Source organism: Physeter macrocephalus, chromosome 1 (genome assembly GCF_002837175.3).
Source record: "Physeter macrocephalus isolate SW-GA chromosome 1, ASM283717v5, whole genome shotgun sequence".
In the NCBI taxonomy this organism is placed as follows: domain Eukaryota; kingdom Metazoa; phylum Chordata; class Mammalia; order Artiodactyla; family Physeteridae; genus Physeter; species Physeter macrocephalus.
The window spans coordinates 80,558,773-80,584,167 of NC_041214.2; the positions used below are offsets into that span (position 1 = coordinate 80,558,773).

A 25,395-nucleotide genomic window follows, 5' to 3' on the forward strand; every position below is an offset into this window, starting at 1 on the left:
ATGGAAGCAACCTAAATGCCCATCGACAGACGAATGGATAAAGAAGATGTGGTACATATATACAATGGAATATTACTCAGCCATAAAAAGGAACAAAATTGGGTCATTTGTAGAGACGTGGATGGATCTAGAGACTGTCATACAGAGTGAAGTAAGTCAGAAAGAGTAAAACAAATATCGTATATTAACACATATATGTGGAACCTCGAAGAATGGTACAGATGAACCGGTTTGCAGGGCAGAAATTGAGACACAGATGTGAGAACAAACGTATGGACACCAAGGGGTGAAAGTGGCGGGAGGGTGGTGGTGGGATGAATTGGGAGATTGGGATTGACATGTATATACTGACGTGTATAAAATGGATGACTAATAAGAACCTCCTGTATAAAAAATAAATTTAAAAAAAAAGACTATATGTAGACCATTCTTGCTGCATTCTGATTTCCACCCTAAACAAAACTGTAAGGTTGCTTCTGAAAAAAGATGCCTTCCTACTATAAGCCAAGAACACTAGCAATATATCTCCCCAAGGGCCTCTCAAGACGGGAACTTCCTGGTTCCCTTGGAAGCTTGTACCTGTCCCACAAGAAGGGGGGGAGCAATTACAAGACATAGAAAGCTAATAAAAATGTCTTCATACTCTACATTCAAAGTGAAGTAATTAAAATAAGGAAGAGGGCAGCAATGGGTAGTAATAACAGTGGAGAAAAACATATAATTGAAGAGGCAGAGGTAGCAGGCATTACTGAGACAACAATTCTTTATAGGTTTTATCTGCACATAATTATAAATAAATACTAAATGCTGTGGGTCATATTTTTTTTAATTGTGAAAGGAGGGGTTTATTGAGAAAAACAATACTACAACCGTCAAAGTATTACTCTCATGAGAAATACGAGAGGATTTTTGATACAATAGCTCTTGGAGCCTTGTCAGTTGCATTGCATATAGTATTATAGATTGTACAAGCTATGGTTTGAACCTGAGCTCTTAACGCGACAGTGTCTTTAACAGTATAATTAGATCCAGAATTGATATATCCTGACTAACTAGAAACACTATACATGTATTGTTTTCATTCTCTACAATGGGATTGCTTTTGTTGTCATTGTTGTTGTTTCATTTATTTTAGTTTAGTTAACACAGAGACATGATGAACATGTATGGCCTTTCTGTTATGGAATAATCTAAAGCACAGGATATCAATGATGAACGATCTTAGTCTGACATCCTTATTTTACACATGATTAAATGCCAAGGAAGGTAAGTAACTTTTCCAGTATGATGGAGATTAGGTGAAACCAGGTCTAGAATGCAGGTTTTCCAGCTTTTAGCCAGTGTTCTTTCCACCACACACTGCTGGTTAGAAAGCTTTAAAACATATTCACATCCACACCTCCACATCCCTGGTTTTTCCTAACCGTAATAAAATCCCAAGGGATGCTTTCTGCAGGATGCAGAGATTGTTTTGGCAACTCTAACATCATTCCTGGAATCCATTTGCAAATGCTGGTCAGCAGAGCCTGCTTCATTCCCTTTTTGGTATTACTCACTCAGTAAAGGTTAAGTGTATGTGAATTATCATAAGTTTATTTTTATTCTCCCACCACCCCCTTTTTTGGTAAGTGATCAGTGACTACAAGGCACAGGAAATACATTTCACTGAGCGATTTTCTAAAATCAAAACTCCATCTGGGCTGGAACTGAGACAGACTTAGGGATGATCATTTATAACACTAATATCAGCTACAACAAGCCATTCAAAGATGATCAGAGTGAGGAAGGGGTCTCCATCTTTTCCTGAAAGTACTTTCCAGGCTGAACCATGGCCACCACACTTGTCTAGTGTGCCAGGTGGAAGAGCACACAAGCAGCTGGTGATCGCATTGTGACTCAGTGCACCTTGGGGAGGGGGGCCACAGGAGGAACTCACTCAGAATTGTAGAACACGAGTCTCAACTAGGAAGTACTAAATGTGGTCTCCTTAGTTGGACAGATCAAATTGAAAAAAAGAAAAAAGTGAGAGGATAGACTACTAAAGTCAGTCTCCTTAAGTGAGAAATAATATTTCCCCTTAAAAAATTCAGAGAGAGACACAAACAGCTGCTCCCTTCACTCTGGATTAAGTTCATATCATAATAACTAAAATGAACAGTATCACATGGACTGACAAGGGAAACACTACACAAAGAAAAAAGCATAAGTAGAGCAGGGCAGTCCCATAGCAGACATCTGTAGAGAAAAAGTAAAGTGTATAAGCTTTAGTTATTAGGACCCAAACTCCTGGCTGCCACAAAGCTAATGAACCAAGATCTTGTAAACTTGAAAAGAAAGGAAAAGAAATCATCATGGCCACTGAGAACCATAAAGGACACTCAACTTGGACGAGTGCTACTAGAATCACCAGACTTGGGTTTAAGTGTTCTGTTCTCTCTCATCAGGGTGGTTGGGAAGGAAAGTCTATTCATTAAAGACTGAACTTAGTGTTAAAAATCATAGCTCTACTTTTGTTTTGAGATAGGTTCAATACCACAATGATATGTGGATACAAGGACAAGACATCTCCTCTCAAAACACACATTCTGTTTTTCTAACACACTATATTTAAGATCAATATTGTTTCAGTTTCTATTCTGAAAGGTGCTAAAAAGGTGCTGGGCAGGGACAAAAGAAAGAAAGAAAAAGGGATGGAGGGAGAGATTAGATAGATTAATTGACTGATAGAAAGAAGAGGGAAAAGGGAGGGAGAGGGGAGGGAAGAAAAAAATTAATGGTTTTAAAATTTTCCCCTGTAGATGTTTACTGTTAAAGGGTATTTTACTTTGCCAAAATACTGTATGCATGTGTATATACATACATACACATAATTATATAAATTTATGAAATGAAACATTATATACACATTTACCAAAACATTTACATAAATTACACTATACCTGTAAAACAAAAGCAAGGTAGGTTAATTATAGAAACCTTAAAAATACGTAGAATATAAGAAAGAAGTCTTATCTCCTATGACCCCAGAAATAACTGTTAGTGTATTTATCACTTTAAATGTTGTAAAATATGCATATGTAATTGCATGTGTATGAAAATATATGTATGTCACAATCCAAGTAATATATAGATTCATATCTAATTAAGAGGAAATATAATAGATGTGGAAGTATCAAGGGTGTTATTTCTCATTTCACATGGAGTAAATTAGAGAAGAATTTGCTGTCAGGGAAATAAAAACAGAGTCAGGATTTTAAAATCTAAGTTCCTACAGTTATACATAAGGAATATCAAAGATACTCTCAGACTGTTTTACACAACTAGAAAGTATTGGGGTAAAGAGAGAGGTGAATGTGAAAGATAGCTGGTAATCACAAGAGTGACACTACTACCGTCCAGGAGATTACCTCTTTGCAGTGGAGAAAATACTTATCACTCATTTCTTCACAACCCAACATACTCATCCAATATTATTATTGTTACATTTTTCTCATGGTGAAATGAGACCTGAAGACATCAACCAGAGTAGTGAATGCGGGAGCCAGGACTTCAGTGAACGTCTTTAATTACTGACAGAAAGAAAAGCTAACACAGAATGTAGAATGTTTTATGAAGATGCATAATTCTCTTCACCATTTTGAAGTTCTGCTTCTAGAAATCTTCTCCCTGGTGACAGAGTGAGTCATGGGAATATCCCTTCTCCAGGGGTACACAGTAAGATGCGGCCCCCTCTCCTCCCTGGTTATTATCCTTCTCGACAGGATGTGCCAACACTCTTTTCAAGACAAAAATAGTTCTGGCATTAGAACTTCAAGAACTCAGATTCAGTGTTTTTAATCCTTGTTTTGTTTTCTGAGATACAGAAGATCGACCTTGCCACAGTATGGTATAAAGAAAACACTGGACTACAAGTTAGGAACTTGTGCTCAAAATTCACCATCATAACCTCACAACCCTGAAAATGAGCAAGCCATCTCTTCCAGCTTCTCCTTTACCTCCTCTAGAAAACAGAGCTAATAATAGAGCTGATGAAATTCACTGAAGTAATCGGTAGTGCACCTGACATAGTGTGTGATACATGCAAGGAAGTAACACAACATTCTACCAGCCTACCAGTTACCATCTCAAGGAGCTGACAGCCCACTGGCATAAAGAACATCACTTCCTCCAAGCTGGTGTCACTGGGGTAAGCACTGACTATCTTCAATTCTATGTAAATTCTGGGTATTTAAAGGAAACTCACCAATCAAATCACTGTGAACCAAAGCAAATTCTTTGTGCATCAGAAGTCTGTAAAGGGACAAAGCATATCGAAGAGCTGCATCTTTTCCTGAACCAAGTCTGGATATAAACCAATAGGCTGAAGTGGGATAAGAACCACGCAAACAGATGACCATGAGCCTTGGCCATTCAGATCAGAGCCCTAAATCAGCAGACTGTGGTGGGGTGGGCGTGGCTACTCAAAGGGCAGGCAGCATCCAGTCAGGCTTCTTTCCATGCACTTCCATGCTCTCCAGCCACTGCTGAAAGCCCATGGGCCAAAAAGACAATCCTAGTGTAACTCTCAAGTCCAATCAATCACCCAAAGGAGCATTTTTTTGTTTGTTTGGTGGAGTGAAAGAATGATTCCAAGTGGTCCTAAGAGGCAAGAACAACTGGTGAGAACCCATTTCTTAGCACCCTTCCATCAAGAAGTCCACGTCATCAGAACGCTAATTTAATAAAACCGGAATGGTGGTGCTATAATTGGATTGCCATTCTAGCTAGTGGGTTTCCAGGGTAACCGTGTTCTTGACATAGATGAAATGCACCTAGTAGCACAAAGATTAAGGGTTTGGCAAGAGTCAGTGTCAAACAAGAGGTCAAGAATTCAGGCTGAAGAGAGCTAGCTATACCGAAAGCAAATTAGTGAAAGTGGTCTAGATTCAAAATCCCAGCCCTGCCACGTCCCAGCTGTATGAATTCCGAAAAAAACAAAACAAAAACAAACAAACAAACAAAAAACCTTTAACTTCTCTCGGCCTTGTTTCCTCATCTGTAAGATGAGCATAATCAAGGCATCTGTCTCATAGGGTTGTTACATGGATAAAACAGGGAACTTAAAACAATAATTGGTACATTTTAAACTCTAAGTAATGTTAAAAAAAAAAAAAGCTATGACAGATGTCTCTAAACCTAGATATTCAGAGGCCTGAAAAACTAGAACAGTAATTTTTGTTCTTTTCAGTTTAGTGCTTCGGAGGGAAAGACCCTGAAAGCTTCCCAAAGGAGCCTGGAATATGGCTTAAATCCACGTTGCCTTAAGGTCGTGCTCATGTTATTCCTGCCTGCAAGGCCGTGACTTCTGGGAATATGCTGCCATGTCAGAGGCAATCCGGCAAGTCTTAATTGAGGAGGGACACAGCTTTTCAGGCCACAAATTCAGGATCGGGAAATCTCCCTTGCTTAAGGGGTAGAAGCTAACAGGAATGGTTCATAGCCATAAATACAGCAGCCAACCTAGCACGCTTCCCCCTCAGGGGAGAGACTCAGCTGCTGCAAAAGTAACACTTACGGGGAAAAGGGAAATTTTCCTTTTGAATGAAAGAATGCATTTCGGGGGGGCGGGAGGAGGCCGCATACCTTCCTTTGTGTCCCTTACAGTTAGAACAGTTATCTGAAGGTGAAAACCTAGAATTAAGTTCAGCTGTAAGACCTATCATGCTGGGACACCCCCCCCTCACCCCACCACCACACACAACAGGAAGTTAAGCTGGCAAAGGAGAAAGAGAGCCACTAATAAACGTCTGTTCTCACACTCGCAAACTTCCAGGCAACCAACAGCAAAGCGGCGACGAAGATGAAGTTTGAGAGCAAGAACATGTACGCATAAAAAAAGTTTCTGTTGTCCTCAGATTAAATGCTGAGGCAGGAAGAGATACTATTCTTGAATCAAGTGAGAAAAGATGGTAAAGTGTGATATTAAAATGCAGCACACTGGAATAAGTTTGCCTCTATAAAAACTGTTATGTTCTGTATGTGATTTAAATTAATGCCTATATTTGTTGGAGATAAAATTAAAATGAAGATAAATGGTGCCAACATATAACGTGTTTGCTGGAGCAATAAATAAGGCAGTGAAAGGTACTTTACATTTCAGTCACATCTATCCGAGCGGGCAGCTCACAGCATTTGAGGAACATTTGTTAATCGAATGTTATAATAGATTTGTGAGGCCCCCGGATGGTTAGTATATGCGTCTTTCAAAGAGACAGGGAGGTTCAATGACCCAGCATCCTCTGGATGCCGCTCATTTGGAAGCCCAGGGCGGTCAGGCAGTGTGCTTTCTAGTTCAGCGGATTCTCTGCCTGACGGTAGAGCCCAGAACACAGAGCTCCTTTGCCCTGCCCCATAACAGACATCAGATGTCCAGCTCTCTGTTTATTAACTATCTCAGTGGTGGACAAGACTGCAGTTTTAGCTGGGAAGAAAGGCAATAATTTTGACATACATTAACAACAAATCTCTCCTCTCCCCACTTACCTTTCAGGACTGTCCCATGAATGATTAAATACTGTCACATCATTTATCCTCAGCTTGAAAACTTGTCCATTGAGTGATGCCCTGTCTTCAAATCAACCTCTTCAATCCCGTCCTCCCCATGTCCTCACTAAGCCTGCCCAGCACAAAGCTGCCAACTAGTCACCGGCTTTCTGTTTCGTGAGTCCTGTTCTCTGAGTGCCACAAACCCAAGGAACTCAGTCTATGTTCAAAGGTCTACTTGATAGGTGGCCAGATTAACTTATGAAGCTAAGTCAAGCAGGATTGGGTGAGCACTGACACTTGTGTATGGATAACTGATAATTTGGTATACTGGGTTCACTATAATCTTCTATTTTTACATATGTTTGAAATTCCCAAATAGAAAAGTTCAAGTAAGTCAAAGAGGGAACATTCACAGCAACCCTGGAGGCCCGTTTACTGGGACAACACTCCTCTCCTGAGCTAGTAGGGGAAGTGTGCTGGTCAAGGAGGGCCCCTGGCTTCTGAAGATGAGGTTGCCAAAGAAACAGGGGAGACACCTTTTTTGCAGGTCATTTTAGGATTCAGGTGAAATTTTAGGGAGCCTTAGGGATCACTTAGTCCACTCTCTTGTTTTTGAGAAAAGAAGAAATCTCGGGCTTCCCTGGTGGTGCAGTGGTTTAGAGTCCGCCTGCCGATGCAGGGGACACGGGTTCGTGCCCCGGTCCGGGAAGATCCCACATGCCGCGGAGCGGCTGGGCCCGTGAGCCATGGCCGCTGAGCCTGCGCGTCCGGAGCCTGCGCTCCGCAAGGGGAGAGGCCACAACAGTGAGAGGCCCGCGTACAGCAAAAAAAAAAAAAAAAGAAGAAATCTCAACTGTATCTTCCTTTTACAGTTTAAAAAGATACATTCAATTCCATCAATGCAATAGATCCTGCAACAGCCCTGCTCTGCCTCTTCTGCACAGGTTAATCTACCGCTTTTCTGCTTCAGTTTCCCACCTGTACAATGGCGATCATGAGCATATCTGCTTCACAAGGGCTAAAGGACTCCACACCTGGAAAGCACTTACAGTGCAACAGTTCCTGGTATATAGGAACCATTATTATTATTATTGCAAACTTTGTGGTAGTCATCAATGCTACTTTCCAATATTTCCAACTCTGCTCTCTGGCACCCTTATGGCTAGATGGAGCCATATGAAGAGTTTTGGCTGACAAGCTGTGAGTAAAGTCCACATGTGTTACTTATAGGCCAGAGCATGCAATTGCCAGGTAAAGACCCTCAGAGGTCTTTTACTCTGGGATGGGGGCCAGCAGTGTTTGAGATGGTGGCTATTCCATCAGCCTGCAAAGAAGTTCTGACCCACAATGAACAAGTAGCAGAAGCAAAAAATAAGCTTCTGTTTTAAGCACTAAGATCTGGAGAATATTTATTAGCACAGCATTGCCTGAACTATCCTGACTGATACCTCTTACTATGGTTTACAAAATGCTTTCACTTCTATTATTCAACTTAACTCTCATAATCAGGAGAAAAGGGCAGTATGTAGGTATTTAGAAGATGTGACTTTCAGCCCAAGTTAGTGCAGTATCCACTGAATGAATGTAGGCAAGTCTTACTGATATAGCTGCAAGTCAAGTTCTCTAGACTTTAGGTAAATCCAAGGTATTCTTTCAACACACTTGACTCAGAATCAAAGGCCTTAGGACTGTTAACTTTGACATTGTACCTACCCACATTAACCTCAACCCAAATACTAATTACAACTGCTAGCATTTTCTGAGTGCTTACTACAAGGTCCCATCAAAACACGTGTCACTAATTATAAAATGCACCAGTAGTTACTGCACCACTAGAAACAAAAATATCGTGACTTAAACTACGACAGTGTTTTATTATTAGAATTGTTATATGTTATTGAAAGAAATGTTTTAAAATTATTCAGACAGTTTTTTAAAAATCATGTCACTCCATTGCATATATACAAAAATATATAATACATGTGAAACAAGCTGAAGCATTCCAAAAGCTTCTTCATAGTCAGAGTTCAACCCTTTGAATCACTTTTCAACGGAAAATCGTGGAAGTTTTATGCTTTTTCCCATAATACTGTTCACTGGGCCATCCATAACAATGATAAAAGAGGGTTCCATTATCACCCGCAGGATTTTCTTCCAAACAAGTGTTGATGCACATTTGCAACAATGACAACTATGTCATCGTTAATTATTCACCAACAGTAATTAGTCAGCAATGGTTCAGGATGTGAATATGGGTTTTAGAATCGACAAAATATAAGTATGTGAGAGACACAGTGCTTTACTGATCTAGGTGTAGTCGTGTTTTACTCCTCATAACAGCTGCATGAAGTGAGCACTGTATTATTATAGCCATTTTGCAATCAGGAACTGAGAGGCATGGAGATACTACATTGCCTGCTGAACTTCACACAGCTAGTAAGTGGAGGATTCAGAGTTTTGCATCTAAGGTAGCCGCCATCTTTCGAGTAACTACTCTTAGCCACTATGTGGTACAGCTTCTCATTACAGCAATCAGATCAGCACTTTTTTTTGGTGGGGTATGGGGTGGAGAGTGGAGGCACAAGAATTACAAACTCAAAGTAAGCGCTCACTTGTCTCTTAAAGTTTACACATTGGTCTGTTTTGTTTAAAGCAAACCAAAGGGGCTTTGGGGCTTCCCTGGTAGCGCAGTGGTTAAGAATCCGCCTGACAGTGCAGGGGACACGGGTTCGAGCCCTGGTCCGGGAAGATCCCACATGCCGTGGAGCAGCTAAGCCTGTGTGCCACAACTACTGAGCCCGCGTGCCACAACTACTGAGCCCGCGTGCCACAACTACTGAAGCCGCATGCGCCTAGAGCCCGTGCTCCGCAACAAGAGAAGCCACTGCGATGAGAAGCCTGCGCACCGCAGTGAAGAGCAGCCCCCGCTCACCGCAACTAGAGAAAGCCCGCGCACAGCCCAATGCAGCCAGAAAGAAAGGAAGGAAGGGAGGGAGGGAGGGAGAGAGAAAGGAAAGAAAGAAAGAGAGAAAGGAAAGAAAGAAGAAAGAAAGCTAAAGAAAAACTGACCCTTGTATTACTGCCAACTTTTTTTTTTATATACTAAATGGACAATTTAGCAGATGTCTTGGCCTCCTTTTGGTTATCTTCAAAGAATTACTGAAAAAAATCTGCATGCAGCTCTATCTTTTTAAAACATTGGGATGTATGTGCAGTGAACACAGATATATAACTTCTATACCTACACAGACATACATGCTGTATGTGTACATACATACACATTTTAATCGCATTTAGTTTTATTAGTGTCTGTGTTTCTACATGGATATTATCTTTGGATAGGCAAAGCGATAACCACTGTTGGATATTAGAAGACCAAATGTGTGCTTGATCCTTACAGAGCATGAAATTAGACTTAGTCTATGCCCAGAGGGGGCAATCTTACTGAACAAGTATAACAGTTGATTTTTTTTTCACCAGTTCTTTGTCTCTTCTCCTTTAAAAAGGACAGTTAGCACAACAGAACAATTACTTAGGAGGTACGATACAAAGCTTTGAGCGTAGCTCTTTATACACTTATCAAATGAGTATTATAATTTGCTATAATTCTTCCTCCTGATTACATACAGTAGCTATTTCATTCTCTAAATCATATCTTATACTTTTTTTTTTAGAAGTTGGTTAAATTGCTTAGGAAGAGAATATTAGGCTCAGTTTCTTTGAAGGGTAATACAGTGGAAGTGACTGTATAATTATCTCTACCGGGTTCTCACCCACTATACAATGTTGTCTACTATATCTACTGCTTTCCTGTTGGGAACTCCAGTTAATCCTAACTAACTAGCGCACAGGAAAATGAGGCAAGAGGATTTTATTTTTAACTTGGGACTGAGAAAATAAGAAAAAGAAATGCTAAGATTGATGAAATCTGGTGCATTTGCAATTTTTACTTTAAGCCATTTTAGATATATGAGCTACCAAATAGGTACAGTAATCCAGGCCGAACAGTTACTTATGTAGCAGAGTCCTATCCAGTACTCTCTGCCTGAGACCAATTGTCCTTTAAGCTACTGCACAGCTGGGCTATGTTATGTCTGGCAATTACTACTTTATTCTGGATGGGGAGTTTTATCTTATTTAACATTGATGTGGATTTTATCTTCAAAATGCCAAGCAGTCCAAATGCTTCATACATACTAGATTTTTATAAACAATTCAATGGCTTCCAGCAGAAAGAAGTTTAACACAAGTCCTTCAACAAATACATCGAGATTTCTAGACGAATTCCATTCCCCAGTGTTGTTCAATGATGTGTCTATTTATGTGTCGGCATCTCCAAAAGACGAATGAACTCAAGTGTGGAGCCTGGAGCAGACTTACTCATGTGCATATGACTAATGACTGACACAGGGCTGGCACTTTTACACTTCTCTGCCCTAAATTAACAACAGAGAATATTACTTTCATGCAGATGTTAGAAATTAGAAGTTCAAACTATGTTACACTCCTGAGTTACTGAGTAAGCCTATCAGATTGCTACTATTCAAAACAAACTGTCACTAAAGTGAAATCACATTCATTTAAAGACTGATGACCACTAAAGCAGATTGGGGGTTACATAGGGTTAGAGGTGAGAATAGAGAGTGACTACGAACTGGTATGAGATTTCTTTTCAGGATGGAAGAAAAGTTCTAAAATTAGATCAAGGTAATGATTGCAAAATCATTGAATCATTGAGTTGTAAAAAAGACAAAATAAACAAACAAACAAACAAAAATAACTGCCCCCAAATTCCTCCTCACCAAGACAATTACTGTTAGTATTTTTGATTATGCATTCAGTTGTCAATACTTATAATTAGGCTTAGTAGCTAGACTGTTTTTGGCTCAAACACCAGCTCTTCCACTTACTAGTTCCAGGTTTCACCTCTCTAGGCCACAATCTCCTCATCTGTAAAATAGGGGGAAATGATAGGCTGCTTCATTGGGCTTTTGTAAGGATCAAGTGAATTAATACATGGAAGTGACACAGTACATTTTCAATGAATGTTGGTTAACATTTCCATATCTCTTATTTAATTATAATTTCCTAATATTAGAAATTATTGAACATTGGTGCAAAGGGTAATTGAATTTTATATAAAATGTTAACTAGAAAAACAACAGAGATGACATACTCCTAAGTTTCATTTACAACCCTGGGCTCCTCCGATTCAAGTATAGCCAGAGTTATCTTAGAAGATTAGAAGCATACTTCTGATTTATTTTCTCAAATTTTCAATGTTCTAGTCTTCTCTCAAAATGTGGTCCCTACCCTCCACCCCCAGCTGCCTACAGGATGAAAAGCACAATGTACAAATTCATTGCACTGCACAGAATCCATCTATAAGCTGCCCTTCAACCCTCACCAATGTACTATTTTGGCTCTGTTCTTTCTCTGTTTCACTTACCTCATCTTCCAAGCCCTTCAAATTCCTTACCCGGCTGAAAACACCACTGTTTTACACACATTTATTTCTACAATTGTAGTTCCTTCTGCCTGGACTAACTGTAGACTGCCTCAACAACCTCCTAGACATCCTTTGTGACTCAACTCAAATGTCACATCCTCTAGCTGACCTCATCCTCCTTTGTGACCTCATAGTAAAACATACTGTTTCTGTGAAGGCACACATTGACAGACTCTCTGACCTTCAGACCCAGCAGAAACTGTCCTTCCCACACCGTCCCGCATGCTCTAACTCTACTGAACTGCCATGGGTTACCTATGTCTCACCTCTGTGCGGTGGCACGTTTCTTTCCTCCTCCCTAAAAATTCTCCCTTCTCTTTTGTCCCCAGTCATCAACCTAGCAAACTCTTAACAGGCTTCTCAGATTCTGTTTAGAGATGACAACCTCTCAGAAACCTCCCCAGTTCTCCCAAGAGTGGGTTTTCTTTGTCTCTCTGATGTATTCCCCGAGTACCCTTTGCTGGCACCAAATGTTGGTCTTTAACACCATACTGAAGAGTCTATTAAACAGACCCACAGACATAGAAAACTTATGGTTACCAAAGGGGAAAAGGGGGTGGGGAGGAATAAATTAGGGGTTTGGGATTAATACATACACACTACTATATGTAACATTCATAACCAATAAGCACAGGGAACTATACTCAATATTCTGTAATAACTTATAAGGGGAAAGAATCTGAAAAAATAAATATATATATATATATGTATAACTGAATCACTTTGCTGTACACCTGAAACTAACAAACACTGTAGACGAACTATACTTCAATAAAAGAAATAAAATAAAACAAAAGATTCTGTTGATGGACATTTTGTGAGAGGCTAGGTTTTGTAGAACTACTGTCAGTCTCTCTAACCTCAGCACCTAAACAGTCCCTGGTACATAGCAGATGCTCATAAAATACTTGTTGAGTAAATATATAATCATCTCCTTTAAAAATAATTTGAGTCAGTGAATTGTATGGTAAGTGAATAATATATCCAAAAAATCTGTTGTAAAAAAACTCTGAGTTACCAATCTATGATTTTCACTATAGTTTAACCTCTCAGTTGCTGGACAGAGGTCTTATATGCTTGCATCCCTGTTGTGGAGCCTGGTACCTATAAGATGATCAATTATATTTAATTTCATGATTTAATAAAAAAGAAAATGTTAGCTAGATTCTAAGCTACTGAACCACTTTCTACAAATGCCCAATTTATATGATGTTTCTCAGTAAGTAAATTAATAGTGATATCACAAATCATACAGCTAGAAAACTCATTTATTTCAACATCCACATTTTATAAATAAGGAATCAGGTGAAATAAAAGAAGCAAATTACCCACGATCACGTGGATAGGATCCCAAAAGAATGCTTCCTCCAAAATCACTGTCATTAATGGTGTCTGACTTAGAAAGATGCATGTCACTGTTGAAGTCAGATCGAGTTATGAGTGTAGACTATGCAAGGACCTAATACTGGTGCTAAAAGCTATTTTTAGAAATAATAGATCACCAATTTTTATATATGATCAGATTAAACAGGTGTTGATAATCATGAAAAGAGGAATAAATAAACTCTTCACGGCCTAGGTCTTTCACTTACCAGTTGTGTTTCTTGGCTTGACATGAGTCAGTATTTGATGGTCTATTTCAAGACAGAATTGATATTTCTAAACAGCTGATACCAAGAGAGGCAATACCAAAGAAGCACAGAAGTGGGGAAAAAAAGCCAGTAATGATTTCTTTTATAGAACAATTCCATACACTGTGAAAAGTTACCACTTACAGATTTGTAGTATTGGAAACTTCCACTTGGAAGAGTGTAGGCTTTTAAAAACTCTCCAAAAAAAAAGAACAAAAACCTCCAAAACTGACACCTAGGCGTATGTATGTTTGGCAACTAGATATCACTAGCACTGTACAACATCAGAAAACTAACTAGGGAAAATCATTTCATAGCTTGTTCTTCAGTGTACTCATCTAGAAAAGAGGATAAAACAACCCATGTGCTTATATCCCTCTCTAGAATATAAGAACTTCCCTAAAGCACTCAAAAAAATATAAGCTTATAAGGTATGGTAAAGAATACCCAAATCCTTTGCTCCTGAGAGACAAAACTCAGCATCTGCTATGAAGCCTAAAATCACAGCCACCTTAGGACTGTAGGCATCTACCCGCCCTGGTCCACCTGACCCATTCCATGTCCTTAAAAGACTCAAGCTCATTTCTGTCTCAGGCCCGTGCATTGTTGTGCAAGCGCAAGTTCTCAACTCGACACTGAGTTGTCACTTCAGAAGTGAACTCCTCAGAGAAGTACTGCCTGACCTTCTCAGCAAGCATCCTTCCAGACACTCCAATCTGTACTTTTCTTCCTGTTTCACTGTCTAAATTTGTTTACTGACTCGTTGTTTATGTCTTACTTTCCTCTCGCCTCTCTTCAGCATTTAAGGTCAGAGAAAAAAAAAAAAAAAAAACCTCATCTGCCTTAGTTATCTCTCATCCTCAGTACCCAGAGTTTATACTATATAGTAAGACTCAATAAAGGTGAGATAAATGTAGCATAAATAAAACAACCTAAGTTCACGGCCTAGGTCTTTCACTTACCAGTTGTTTGATCTCTCGCAAATATTCCTGGCTCTATTTATTAAAATAAAGATTAGGAATCATAAGTATATCTGCCTCATGGTGTAGAAGTCAATGAGATTAGGTACAAATGTCCTACAAACCACAAATATGGCATTCAGACAATGATAACAGTATCGCTCTGGAAGACCTATTATGGGCCAGGCTCTGTTCTAATAAGCACTTTACACATGCAATATGATGCGTTTGATAGTAAGATGCATTATTACTTTTTTTTTACTGGTAAGAAAGAAATAACTGGATTCTATTAATCTGCAATCTATTAATCTGCAATCTACAATGAAATCTTATCAAATCAATCACAGTGTGCATATCAATCTCAAAGAAATTTAACCATGTGGAAAAAAAGGTGCTTCATAAAATGGAAGGAATATAACTTTATACATTTAATGCTTTAACAATCCTATGAGATGTCCTATTATCATCCACATTTTCCAGATGTGAAAAACCGAGGCACTGAGAAGTTAGGTAGCTTGTTTAAGGTTACACAATGAGTTTTAATGATGATAAGACAAGAAGGACTCGTGAAACTCTGTGGCTTCAGCTCTCCATAAAATATCAAGAATTAGATTTGCTTTTCTTAATGATACAATTCAACCAGGAAATTTTCCTCACCAAAGTGTAGGGTGTACAAAATTCTAACAATTCTCATGGCAAAGTATTATGAGAATAAAAGTAGAAAGATACCAGTTTTAAATACCGAACTTCGTTTCTTAATTTGCATCCTCTTTGCATTTATATAACTCAATTCTTACCAGACCAATTTGCATTCATTTAGATTTTGCTTTTAAGTTTTCTTAATCCTTTCATTTATCTGTTTTCTGTATTCGTAAAGATATGGGCAGCTATTCTGGAGATGATAGTCTATTTGGGTTTAGATCTAATTTCTGCCCTTCTCCACTCTCCATGCTTTTTGCTCTGAGCTTAGGAGGCATTAAATAAATGTTGCTGACTAATTAAAAGCAAAAAAGAGATCTGATTTGGGATATTAAAAAAAAAAAAAAACAACACAACTCAAGCAAATATTATCGTGAGCTTCCCAAATACGATTAGTGGCAATATTAGTGTAATTTACCTAAAGAGAGATCATGGCTTTTTGAACTAAACAGAAAAATCCAGGGGTGTGGTATGTATGGGGGGGGGAGTCAAAAGCAACACATAGAACACTTCAGAGATGTGACTGTAATATTACCAAGACTTGATCATTGTTCTTAGTCTGATCATAATTGAGATTAAAAAAAAAAATCTCAGTTATTTGGTGAGGTTATAAAAATAGCTAATGAAGCTAACGTATGAAATATGACCCAGATTTTAAAGAGCACAGTCTCCATCAATGCTCATTTTGAAAACAACATTCTTTTATATATAAAATCCCTCAAAGTACAGAAAAGTTGTTTGCTGAGTCCTGCTACCACATACGAAAGTCAAGACGTAATATTCAAAATCACCTGTGAAATTCTAACATACATATTAGGAAAAGCAGACAAGGTGTAAGCCCTTTCATATTGCCTTATAATCAGTAAGGGAAGATCAAAAAGAAACACAGTTGTTAACTTCTGCAATTGTTTGTCATTAAAGATCTTGGCTAGTTGAAAAGTTACCAAGAATATAAAATTAAACCTTATTAACCCATTTTTCTATCATATGAAAAGTTCTATTAACTACACTGTAAAAGCTTCCTTGCTCATACACAGGTTAAGAACTAGAGGCTGTTCAAAAGTCATTTTGTCTCTAAATCCTAAATGACAGTACACAATCGCCCATCCACACCATCTCTTAGTGGCAGGTAGAGATGATTTGCATATTCTGGCAAAGAGCTTTATCCACATTTGCAAAAATTTGAGAGTTTGTGAGTAGAGGAACTTATATACATTTTTCAATAATACATGTTACTAACAATAACCTTGAGGTATAGTAAAAGTCCTTTTGAGTCATCAAATATTGAATGCTTTCAATTATTTTAGTATCAAATATATCTTATTCTATTTGGTTCTTTAATTCTTTCCCCACAATCCATAAGACATACAATATGCACCTGACAACATATTTATGAACAAATTAAAATTCTATTCAGAATAAAAAAAAAAAACTACTAGAAATTTTAGCTTTGAATGGACAGAAATGGAATGAAACCTTTTGGAAGTTGTCAAAGCTGTGGTGCCAACTCACAATTGTTTTCTAAAGGGCTCATTGCTGTGCTAATTGTCTTTATCAGAAATCTGTAAAGTGTGTGTGTATGTATTGCTAATTCATCCCTCTTAAAGAATATTGGCACTCTGAAGAAAGGTTTACTTGGAGAGGAACTTACTTGCCCTATACTCACAGGTGTATACTCATAGGTGTGTTTGTATATGAAGAGGCCTCTGTGAGTAACTGGACATTTCACATGATGGAATTAGCAATGTGAAAGTATCAAGGGAGCCAGTTTCTTCTGCAAGGATTCTACTGTTTGAGCTTTGACTAAACTTCTTTGGCTGTTAGTTTCACATTCTGTAAAAAGGCAAATACAAAAAGTTGTTCCTGAATAGCTTAAAGAGTCACTAAGATGTGAACATTACTTGAAATACAAATCTTTAGTAATGACAGTAATTTCCTTTATTAATCATGCTCTTATGGGAAATTTTCCATTTTAGAGGCTAACTGAATTTCACCGAGACTGCACATCAGAAGCCTAAGGATTCTTTTTCATGCCTGGATCAGCCAAAATGACAATTTTACAAACTCACTTGAAAATCTCTGAAAGTAGACACAGCTGATTGCAGATAAGGGAACGAGGCTCTGATGTGATACTGCCATTGGAGGCAAGCCCAAACGAGCTTTTGCATAAGTTGTAACATTAGGAAGAATCATGTAGTCTACACTGCCTTTCAGCAAACCTAATACAGCGACTGTGCTACCCAACAGTTTTGAAACCACAATGAAAACTAAGTACTCATGGAATCTGGACCAGGAGCCCAAGGCAGAGGCAAGAGGAAAATGAGAGCAGCAGATATCTAAGTTACAGAACTTGTTAACTTGCAAGCATGGGGGAGAAAGCCCACCTCAGATAGTCAGTTCACCCTGACTCATAATTCCTCCCTCTTTCTTACCTCACTGGACACTCAAGTCCACTCAGCAGTACCCACCACCCAGCTACATTCCAGACCTCACTTCCACCTCTCGCCACACTTCCTCCAGAATAGGTGCCCCTTTAATCCTCTTTGCCTTAGCCATCTGGAGTCTCTTTGCCTTTACAAGACATCAAATCACTCCACCTTCATCCAGTCCCTCAACACCCCATGTGGAACCGCCATCACTAAATGAAGGGGGAAAGTTCATTCCGTACTCGAGTTTTCCACAAGGAGGGACCTTCCATGAAGAAACATTCCTATGGTCGGTCTATGCCCCACTCAACCTCCTGACAAGGAGCAATGACTTAACCTTGTGACTTTGAGGAAAGAAACAAGGCAGGTACGGTTCAGCCCCTTTCCAAGCTCCACTCAGAATCTGCTGCCTGCAAGATCATGCTTTTCTCTACTTCTTCAGGCTCAAAATTGTTTAGGGGAAGGGGGAAGGGTGTGGAAGACAGCTTCACTTCAGGAGGAGCCTGCAGGTGACAAGTGCTGACCACTATCAAAGGGCCACCTGTCTATTCAGAGGTAAAACAGTAGTAATTTCCTTGGACCTAAAGGTAATGGCAGTTATCTAAGGTACTTTTATCTGTCATAAGGCTGACATTTTAGTCTCCAACTATCTGATTCCTCTATTTCTCCATGGCTGCTGAACATGGGTAGAAAGGAGGGTACTATTTATTGTGTTCCCTGAAGTCACAACAATTAATACTTCACCTACAATGTCTCCTCCCTCCCTCCCTCCCTCCCTCCCATCCTTCCTTCCTTCCTTTCATTTTATTTTATTTTTGTAGCTGTCTGAGATTGTGCAGATTCTTGAGAAGGGCAAGCAACAGTGCAGACCTCATCATTAGATTTCAAGTGGGCCTCAGTGCTACACCACAACCTTTTCATGGATCTCTTTATTAAACATCCCCCAAAGGGTCCAGCTAAATGTCCTTGGCCTCACACACTCTCATGCCCTCTTTCCACACATAACTTCCCTCCCTACTTTGGAGAAGAGTAAGGCTCTATTAGCATAAATGTTCTCCCCTAGTCAGTCACTTCTCATCAACCTATCTTTGTTTCCATAGAGGTACTTGTCTCTCTCTGCAGGAACAGAGGAAAAAAACACCCAATCTCCTTGCTAAGCAAATCCTTCCCCTTGTGTTCTTGATTCCAGCCCCTACTGCCTCCTCTAGAACCCCGTTCCCTCATTCCCTCCCTTCTCCACTCTCATTAGTATCTTCCATGGCTCCCACTCCATGGGTGCATTTCCAAGGGAATACAGGTCTCACTTTTACTTGGGGGCAGAGGATTGTGGGCACTTAGCCTTAGTCCTCCTCTTCTCTTAAGCTAGCTTTTTCCTTTTTTACAGTAAACTTCTTGAAAAGATGGGTGAACTGAAGCTTAGAAATGAGAGCTAAACTACAAGAAGCTCCAATGCTTGTTGGAGTAACGTAAGAACCAGAATCGCAGTCTTCCAAATGCTTCTGGAGCATGTGGACTTGAATGCTGCATCTTCAAAACCTTCCAAATGGCTGAGTTAAAACCTTACCATGACAGAGGAGGGCATAAAATGTTGAGTCTCTACCACATCCACAGCTCTGTTTAAGGTGAGAGCCCAAAAAGTTGTTTGTTTGTTTTTTAAATAAATCCACTACCACATCTTTGTAAACAGGTAATTCTGAGTTTGGCCCACAACTAACTGGATCAGAGACTGAACCAAAACCAGCTCCATGAGATGTGCTGGAGGAAGACGTGTTTCCCAATTTGTACTGGACAGGAACCAGCTAAAATAATGGATCCCATTGCTTCGAGTGCAAGGCATGCAGAGAAAGAACAGTGGGTAGCAGAAACAGAATGGGGCAAAAGCAAGAGATATACAGAATGGTATGGAGAAGCCCTAAGGCAGGAGAGGGCGTTATAGAGTGAACATCACGGTGTCCAGAAGAAGACTAAACAGAATCATCGACAGGAGCATCAGTAGGAAACGGAAAGAAAAACTGAGTGAGGCTAAGTGCTAGGAATGGAGACCCACTGGTTAAGGAAACATGGGGTGTTTATTTGGAGGGGATGACAAAATCAGCTACTGTTGTGTCCTCAGTGATCTTCCAAGTTTCCACGGGGCTTGGTTGTCTGGCTGCTGACATGGTTTTTGGACTTCTTTCCTTCTCTTTGTATCCTTTCCACAAATTCCCACCATCTAATGACATCTGAGGTAGCTTTAAGCACATCTTGGATTCCTGCAACCGAAAAGGACCTAAGGACAACAAACCTGAGAAATAATTTCTTTATTTTAAAAGAACTTAGGCAAACAGGATTCTGACCTATACTGGTATTTATGGTTTTAAAAATAACTAAAGCCTTTTAACAATGAAAAAGAAAACAGAAGGACGGGGGAAAGGGAGTTTATTTTGTGTCTCTGCTTGTCACACATTCTTTGTGATTTGGGAAATATCTGTGAACAGGCTCTTCTGCAATCTATAAACTGCACAAGAGCTCTTTTCTCTTCCATACCCACACTTTCAGACTTTAACCCCTATTAATTACCTCCAGTACGAAGCAGCAAGAAAATGTGGAAAGAGACAGGATGGTTTGGAAGGTAGAATTGACTCTCTGGACACTCATGTAATATAACTGGTAGACAAAGTTAAATCATATTTTTTTCAAGCCTGATTATGCAAAACTATTGTTTCTTAACAAAAAATAAATTCATGGTAGTTTTGAGCACATGGCACCATTTCCATTTTTAATTCTGATAGATATTTTCATTGCATTAAGTAACTTCTTCTAGCCGAATGAAGAATGTGGCTGTCTTAAGTAAACAAAATTGTCACAAGAATACCCTACTCTTCTTCTTCCATGGTGAGTGCCACCTGTATCCAAGCCACAGAGCCATGGAAAATAACCTCCCCAACATTTACTCTCCTGGCCACAAGAGTCTGCTTAGAGAAGTGTCTAGATTGTTCTGAAAAACACATCCTTGAACAACTAAGTGGAAGCTCAGGTCTATAACATGGGCTAATATGAGAATTCTAACATTTGGGATGGTGGCTGAAACTGACTTCTGATAAACCTGGAAATTCCAAGCAATTCCAATTCCAGACATTTAATTACGGATTCACACAAAAACAAAGATACCATGCAAGGAAACTCATCTTAATATGACTTATAATAAAGAAGAGCTGAAGCCCATCCTGAATGCCTATCAGTGCAGAAGAGGTACCTGATGGTGCATTCAAACTATGGAGCACTGAATGGGTGTTAAAAACAATATGGCACATCCCTGTTTATTGACATGAAAAGGTCTGGAGGAAAAGAACAAATTAGAGACAAGAGATAATATCATTCTACTTATGTTTAAAATAAATGTTACCTATACAGCCATAGCCATGTATTGAATATATTAATGTATTGGTAAAAAACTGGGAAGATGTACAAACGGACTATAGTGATTACTTCATGAAAAAAAGTACAGAGTTGGTGTGGGTAGAGAAGAAATAGAGTGGTTAGTGAGGGATGACTTTGAAGTGCTATTCGACATACTTCTGATTGTTGGGATAGTGTCATGAGAGTTTATCCACATACTCCATTCATATATATGTTTCAATAAAGTTAAGGAAAAGGATGCCTCCAATGTACTGCACACATATTTGACTGATGGGCCAGTACAGAAAATTGGAGGAATCACTGGATTCAAAATCAAAATCAAGGGACCTCCCTGGAGGTCCAGTGGTTTAGACTCCTCTCTCTAAATGCAGGGCATAAGTTCCATCCCTGGTCAGGCAACTGAGATCCCACATGCCGCGTGGCCAAAAAAACAAAAGAATAAAAATCAAAATCAACAGGATCACTTTAGAAGTAGGCGTTTGGGGCAACTCATCCAACCTGTGTGTATTAAGGGGACAGCAGTTTCTGGCCAGGCAAACTCACAGACTTGATGTCAGGATAGGAAGAGAAATGAACACAAGGCCACCCTATAAGCTGCTAAGCGCTCTATAAATCTCAACTACTACTAGTAGTGTTTGTGTTATTTGACCTCTCCAATTTCCCCAGAGAGAAATTGACAAGTTTGTGATAATAGATAATTTATTTTAAACTCCTCTGTTTGAGCCACATCGTTTTATCTCCTCTGTCTCCTCTCACTAAGGACTGAAATGAAAACAAACATCAAATGAGGCCATAGGATTCTATTTTATCTGTCACATACTGCTGTCATTAAACACACTTGAGATGAGTGGGTTTAGTTCATATAAAACTGCTTCTTTCCCAAGCTCAACAAACACGAAGTGGGGAGAAAAGGAAGTTTGCACTTGAATCACGCTTAGAAGCACTACACTTCAAGGAGATCCATCTGGCAGGCTGACACAGTAATAAGTTCTTTTAATTGTCAGGTCAGGCAGATTACAGATCCAGGCTGTCAATTCTTTCATTGCAGTTTTATTTTGTTACTGGTAGCTCATTTTGAAAAAAAAATTCTCCTAGTGATTCAACATAAGAAAAACCACCTACTTTCTCTCCTTCCTAGGATTTTAGGCAGGCAGCAATTCAGTGCCACAAGCATTTCTTACCAAGTACCAACTATGCTGGAACCATGCTTGGTGCTGGATATTCAAGAAAGAATATATACAAAATTCTGTCCTACAAGAAGTCACTACCAACAGGGGAGATAAACTCTTACAATCCCAAATGACAATCATATAGCTCAAAGATGCTGGTATACCTGATTTTCTCCACTGTTGTAAAGGAGTGACTTCTCAGATGTACACATCTACTTAATCTTGACAGCTTATCCGCTTGCTGAAGTAAAAAGAGCAACAGTCAGGAGACCCTTAAAAGAGGTGTGTATGTGCATATGCGTGAGTGTATGTGTGAGCATGCCTGCAGTACACACTGTGGACATTCCCCAAACTCACGCCAAACTGCCCTTCCTCACAACCTTATCTCTAACTGCTCACCTCCACGCATACAGATCCTCAGTGACGCCTCATATTCTCAATAGAACCTGCGCTTTCCAACTGCCCTATCATTACTCATAATTTCCTCTTTTGGATGTCTCCCTCCTCCAAACTTCCATTATACCTTAATTGTATTTCTCATAGAATGCACTCAATACATAGCTGTAAAGCCTCCTCATTGTACATGCAACAAGCATTTCCCTGCAAAATGCAAACAATGACAGACAGTATTCCAATAAGTTACAAAGGAGAAAAACTTGCTGAAGAATTTACCAATCATTAGAGTTGAAAAGAACCTTAGAAAAGATTTAGTTCAATGCTTTATAAAAGATAAATGAGATGTTCAGATAAGTGAAGTGATTTTTCCAAAGTGAAATAATTAGGGGAAGAGGGGGGCTTGGAATCTGCTCTTCTGACTTTTAGCCCAGTGCTCTTTCTACACCATACTGTTCCCTTACAGTTTTGACTAATGACAGGAATGTGTACTGAGAAGCACAGTGGATTATTAACCATGAGATGGCATGCCATTAAAGAGAGGGGAGAAAAATCAAGGGTGCTTATTAAAATAAGTGTGCTTTCTTTTACCGTGACTGCCTCTCGAGTTAATACTCAAGGCGAGGTACATTCAGCTACCAAGTGCACCACTCTTGTCCATCACAATGAAGAAATGTGCTTTACTGAGAATTCTGCAGAAGCCAAGGTAACAGTGAATTTCTTGAGCTTAACAAGGAATTTAAATTTAGGAATGTATTGGAAAAGGGGGGAAATGTAGATCCTATAAGCTTCAGATAATGTTTGAAAGTTTCGATTTATACTCATGTTAAAAAAGACAGATTTGCTTAGGGTCTAACAAGCACAAAGACACACTAACTCAGGTTGGGGGGTCACGTTTACATTCAGAACAAAGGCCAGGACATTGGTCTGGGAGAAGAAGGATGCTGCCTGAAATCTAGGTTACGCAGCACTTACTATAGGACTCCTGGGCAAATCATTTTGTCTCTCAGCCTGTTTCCTCATGTCTAAAACGTGGATAAGAATCCCCATCTCCGGGCTTCCCTGGTGGCGCAGTGGTTGAGAGTCTGCCTACCGATGCCGGGGACACGGGCTCGTGCCCCGGTCCAGGAAGATCCCACATGCCACGGAGCAGCTGGGCCCGTGAGCCATGGCCGCTGAGCCTGCGCGTCCGGAGCCTGTGCTCCGCAACGGGAGAGGCCACAACAGTGAGAGGCCCGCGTACCGCAAAAAAATAAATAAATAAATAAATAAAAATAATCCCCATCTCCAAGAGTTATCGTGACACTTCAATCCTAAAGAATAAATAAAAATACTTTGTAAACTCTAAAGTATCAGAGGAAAGCACTGCATTATCATTATCAGGAAGGAAGACCAGCACTTGAAGGGCCTGTGTATTAGCCAGGCTGAGAAATGTTACCTAGTGCCTATTTCAGGGTAACAGTGGGAACATATAAACTTTGAATCCTAAGAAACGAAGGGAACACAGGAGGGGATGGCCCTCAATACTTCAATATGTAATAAACAAAAGCATAAATGATCTATGCAGTTCTCGGGAGACCTTAAGGGATAGGACTGTCATTTAAATATGTAGAAGGAAATGGGTTGGCATAGGTCAAACACTAGGTGAATCTGAGAGTTAGGACTGGAGTCCAGGTCTGGTGGATCCCACACTACATTATGGAGACTGAAACAACAGAAGTCTAAGAAACACACAAGGAAACTGACATCACAGTGCTGAAGAGATCTGCTGGGGAGTGATCTGAGGCCTCAAAAACTGGATGGGATCCTGAGCGGTGGTTGCCTGCCATTTTTCCTAACTTATCAGAGCAGTGTAAGACCCCTTGGGGATAGAGTAGCAGAGATAAAAAGCAGGTGAAGCAACAGAGACCACGGGCCATCTGGAGGAGGGGAGGCAAACCTGCACATACTATGGGTCATGGGATGGACCCATGCATGAATAGAATGCTTTCTATGCATTCTTTCTCATAATTCTAGACATGTCAAAAAGTAAATGTAATCATTCCTCTCTTACCGATGAGGAAATTAGGATCTAGAGAACTTCAATACCTCTAGCACTCACAGAGCTTCTAAGTGGTAGAACAGAATCCAGGACCAGGATTATCAGAGTGAGACCAGGAGCTCTTTGTGCTTTGCCAGATGGACAGCCCCAGCCCTGTCCCAGCCCAGCAGGCAGAGGGCCTGAGATGCTGGAAGGAGGAGGTCAGGAGAGCTGCTGTGTAGACAGCTGGCATTCAAAGGAGAAAGTGGTTTGAGGAACAGTGTTACATTCACATTTTCTGAAGTGAGTTTATGTGAGGTAAGTGTTTTTATTTTCTCTGATGGGAAACTGGGCAATTCTGGGTACCTTTTTCAAAGGAAAAATATTTCTCTTTGTGGCACTGCTGTGGTTAAAGAATAATAAAATATACAAAACTATAAATATAACTGGTATGAGTCAGGAGCCAGAATGACTTGGACAAAGAGGCTAGCAGGAAGCTTTATTTTCCAGTTTTGAGCAAAATAGTTTATTCTGTGAACATAGAGATTCAAGAATGAAAACAACACATGATCATTGGTTTTCCTTACTAGAGACAGTACTACATATGGCAGCTCAGGATTCCTATAACTGGAGCTCTTACTATACCATCATCCTTAACTCACAAA

At 39.7% G+C, this 25,395-nt stretch overlaps 1 protein-coding gene and 1 long non-coding RNA gene across 17 annotated transcripts in view; one reads left to right on the plus strand and one right to left on the minus strand.

Moving 5' to 3' along the window:
* LPP (LIM domain containing preferred translocation partner in lipoma) overlaps positions 1-25,395 on the minus strand; it is a 745,137-nt gene that overhangs the window by 323,404 nt on the left and 396,338 nt on the right. Inside the window, exon 1 of one of the 15 annotated variants that reach the window (XM_055084417.1) lies at positions 11,436-11,471. The exons of 13 other annotated variants lie outside the window; for them this stretch is intronic. The gene's annotated coding sequence lies outside the window, so the exon portion shown is untranslated. Of the gene's footprint in view, positions 1-4,243; positions 4,375-11,435; positions 11,472-25,395 lie in introns of those variants that run through there. One more of the 15 variants, XM_055084415.1, reaches the window with a different exon arrangement.
* On the plus strand, positions 4,101-19,109 carry LOC114486601 (uncharacterized). Of its 2 annotated transcripts, none has more exons than XR_003680616.2 (3): positions 4,101-4,186; positions 6,530-6,808; positions 17,300-19,109. It is a non-coding gene; the product is annotated as an uncharacterized lncRNA (long non-coding RNA). The 2 variants fall into 2 exon arrangements; XR_003680617.2 differs by having other exon boundaries at positions 6,530-6,699.